At 40.3% G+C, this 4,396-nt stretch overlaps 1 pseudogene; it reads right to left on the reverse strand.

Annotated features, from left to right (window-relative positions):
• Positions 1-1,155: 1,155 nt before the first annotated feature.
• On the reverse strand, positions 1,156-3,596 carry LOC118835835 (annotated as a pseudogene).
• Positions 3,597-4,396: the final 800 nt, after the last annotated feature.

Genomic DNA, 4,396 nt, shown 5'->3' on the forward strand with positions numbered 1-4,396 from the left:
CTTCTTTCCACAGTGGGAGTCAGAAACCTGGCATGTGTAAAGCGACCCCAAAGCTCTTTCTCTCACCCACCCACAGAAGCACTACCAGCACATGTCCTAAGTATTTGAAATCCTTTTAAATATTTTTCCTAGGACATAAAAACAGCAATTAGTACACTTAAGATTTAATTCCACCACTTTACAAAGTTGATCAAAAGTAAAAAAAAAAAAATTGTTTTTGGTACCAACACCCACTTTCAGTTCACTAAACAGCAGTACTAAACAAGAAGACTGGGTAAGGTGGACACCATTTACATTCTCTCTAGTACACACTTAATAAACTGTTCTATATAATATACTTCACTTAATATTTTAAATAAATATTGGCGATGGATTAAGACTTCCTTGGGCCTTCTGAGTTGTCCTGAGATTTTACAGATACATCTGGATGGAGGCAAAGCAAGGCCCAAGGGCCCTGAGTTTGAAATGTAACAAAGGCCCATTTGTGACATCAATCAGAGTGCAGTTGTCTTGAAAGGGAGCAGGTAAGAGGAAAAGAGATGGGGACAGACCCTCACTTCAATGGAAGGACTCCAAATGGGAATATTCCCTTCTCTTTCCCCAAGTCTTGGTAACCCTAAGGTGAAGGCCTCTAAGATGTGGCTCTGCCTAGGACAAAAAGATGTTGAGGCTGGCCTGTTTTGGTTTGTACCAGTAAGCAGAAGTCACAAAATAGCTCCACCTCCCTGCCTGAAAAATAAAGCTTATCCTTGAATAAACTTTGAATTTCAGAGTTTTCTGAAAGATAAATTTGAACAAAAGCCTGAAACACTCCCTTCCCTAACCCTGCTGCTTCAATTACAACTCTGAAGTTATCTGAATTCCTGGAAGGCACGCATTGTGGTGGGCTCTTTCTTCCAACAAAATACATAATCAGAAGGCACTACAATGTTCCCCCTTCTTCTTTTCAAAGTGTGTCCTAAAATAGAGGAAATTTGTAAACAAAATCATCCTCTCTGCTCCCCCCCTCCCTAGTTCAATTGCAAGGTTTACAAACTAAGATTTCTTAAATTCCAATACACTCTTTGTACTCATCTGGATGAGTACCTGCTCAAGCCCACCCACTGATTAAGGTAACTGATTTTTTATTTTGGAGATTAAAGACATTGTAACTCTTTAATCTTCAAGGGCTGGTATAAGGCCAGCTATGCTGTCGACATAGAAATCAGGAACCATTTTGTTCCTGGAGAACAGCCACTTTTAGGTTGCCTTTCACATCCTCCAGGCTGGAGACCCCAGTAAGAGTGAGGCCACAGGTAACCCCCAGGAGGATGTCTGTGTCTAGACAATCTCCCACCATGACAGTGCGGTCTGGATTGAGGCTGAACTCGTTGGCCATACAATCGAAGATGACTCTGCTGGGCTTAGCTATGATCTCTGCCTGCCGCTGCGCACCCATCTCCACTGTCCGGACTAGATGCGAGTACCGGCAATGTAGCTTCCGCCCCCCAGCGGGAGTCGGTTGCACATGTTGGTGCCCAGGAAGAGGCAGCCGCGTTGTTTGGAGGTAGCGTCCGGCCTTGGTCAGCTTCGCGTAGCTGAAGTGGGGGTCGAAGCCCACCAACACGGCGCCCACGCCGGAATCCAGGGGCTCGGCCGGCCAGTTTCCAGGACCGACCCCCTGCAGGGCCTCGGGCCCCACACCCACGCTCGAGATGCCCACGGCCTCCAGCTAGGTGGCCAGGGCCAGGCTGCCCATCACGTAGGCCTTGGCCGGCACCCCACCGCCCTCCAAGCGCTGCCGGAGGTAAAGGGCGGTGCAGTAAGCTGGCCCTGGGTTATTGTATTTTTCAAATAATCTTACAGAATTGTGATGGCTTCATGGGAAACACCTTGTTGGAAGAGAGACTTTAATGTAGTATTTTATTCTACTGAATCAAAATATTTTAATCATTAGCAATCAAATCAATAAACATTTATTTAGCACATAGTATGTGCCAGGTACTTTGTTAAGCACTGGAGATACAAAAAGAAGCAAATTATAATTTCAGTGAGATCTTGTATTCACATTACTCAGGAAATTTTGTGATATGAATTTGGGATATATATGACGAAAAGCATAGTTGTCTAGAGAGCATAGAGAGCTGGCCTTATCTTCCAGAAGAGCTAGATTCAAGTCTTACATCTGGACACACATACTGGCAATGTGCCCTGGGCAAGTCACTTAACTTTACTGTGCCCCAAATAACCTTCTAAAGCTTTATATTTCAGAGAAGATGACAATCTGTTTTCATAAAGGTAGTTTTCTTTATGAGGAAGCTCCTTATACTTATAAAATCACAAGTCTCATTAAAAATAAATGTGGTCTAATTTGGGATATTGTTTGTGAAAGCCTTCCTGTCCTGACTCACCCAGTCTTCAAGGATTTCCTCAATCTCTCCCTATGTATTTATTTTATGATAATTTTAAGTTTTCAATATACACAATTGTGTATATGGAAAGTATGTATGTGTCAATAGCTGTTCTCTTCATTTTTTTTTAATATTAAGTTCCAATATCCTTCTCCCCATCTCATAAATTTAATTTCTTTGCCTCCTTCAGGGAGGCTGAGAATTGATCTCTCAGTGTCTTAATGATTGGGTCACCTCCAGCAGGGATATCATATAAGTACACTTGGTCTGATACAGTTGATTTTCCTGTTATGATTCTCTTTAAGTACCAATTCTACCATTCTTATATTGACATATGGAACGTATTAGTGGCTCCACTTCTCTTGGTGGTTAAAAAGAAGTTTGTTATAAATATCTTTTCATAGTTTTTCCACCTTTTATTCCAGCTTCATCCTTAAATGCCCTTAGGATGACTTTTCTTAATTGAGTCCCTTACTAAACTTTTATATTATTTCAAATTTGCTTTATATAAGATCAATTGTCTTCTGAGGAGATACTATTCCTAATCTTTATCTTTCTCCATAAGAGTTTACAGAGCTTTCTAAACTATTATTGCCTTCTACTGCCTAAAGGCAGCTAGATGGTGTAGAGGACCAACCACAGAGCCTAAATTAAGAAAACCTGATTTCAAATCCTGCCTCAGAGACTTACTAGTTCTGTGACCCCAGACAAGTCACTTAAATTCTCACAGATTCACTTTCATCATCTGTAAAATGGAGAGTAGAAAACAGCACCTACTTCATAGGCTTGTGAAGGAAGGAAAGACAACAAGCATTTCTTGAACAATTGCTATCTACTAGGCACTGTGCTGAGTGGTGAGGATATAAATATAAGTAAAGAGAAAAGTAGTTTCTGCCCTCAGGAAGCTTACAGTCTAATGGGGAAAGGCAACTCAAAAAGGGAGCTAGAACATAATAAGCAGATGAGATGGAGATGGGGAGTGGTCATGTGTAAGGTATGAGGTCAGGGAACTGGTGTTGATATACCTGGAAAAGGAAAAAAAATGTCATAAGCACAGCCTGAAAGTTGGCTATCCAGAGGCCTTCCCCAAAATGGAGGCATCAGCAGGAACTCACCAATCACAGAATGGGGCCCCTCACAGTAAGAATGTTCCTGGGTGAAGAGGCCCCTGATAGAAATTTGAGGGTGAGGTAGCAGCTGATGCATGGTGTTGAAGTCTAGAAAGTGGAAAGTCAGAAGTATAATTGAAAGGGTGTAGGGATAAAATAAAATAAAATTACAGAATATAAGTAATGCATTTCACAAACTTTAAAGTGATATGCATGTATTAGCTACTTTTAATTTCTTTGTTTTAGTAGTTCATTAAGTTTTAAATCATTCACTTTTTAGGCCTTTTCAGCCTCATTCTAACAATTGGGTGAATGTACAAAATCATAAACAGTATTTGTCTTTCTTCAGTCTAAATTCCATTTTTCATCATTAGTAGCTTATCTAAATACAAGTTATTCACCTAAATACAAGGCCAGGTTTAAGTTATTTAAATCACACCACAATTTTTTCTCATGTTAGTATTTTAGTTTTGTAATAATTTATGTTTTTGCTCTATAAAGCCAGTGCTCAGAGAGTATTACGCAGACCACTGAGTCTATAACGACCTCCACAGAAGGAATTAGTCACTTCCTGTCTGTTAAAATATTAACAGTTTTACTTTTTGGTTAATGAAATTGGCTGTATAACACGTCCAACCCCTGCCCTACTTTTTCAAAGAAAGAAGTTGCGATGTATAGACATGAGATAACTGTGCAGTGTAAAAGCCTTGGTCCTGTTTAATTCCCTTTCCTTGATTAACTGTTTTTATCTCTATCTGTGCTTGCATTGAAACCAGCAAATGTTATAGTACATGCTAGCTTAACCTACTTGATACTGGCTAAGAAATGTAGAGGTGGATCAGTGAAATAGGTAATGTGTACAAGACACAGTAGTCAATGACTGTAGTAATCTACTGT

Source organism: Trichosurus vulpecula, chromosome 1, assembly GCF_011100635.1.
Source record: "Trichosurus vulpecula isolate mTriVul1 chromosome 1, mTriVul1.pri, whole genome shotgun sequence".
NCBI lineage: Eukaryota > Metazoa > Chordata > Mammalia > Diprotodontia > Phalangeridae > Trichosurus > Trichosurus vulpecula.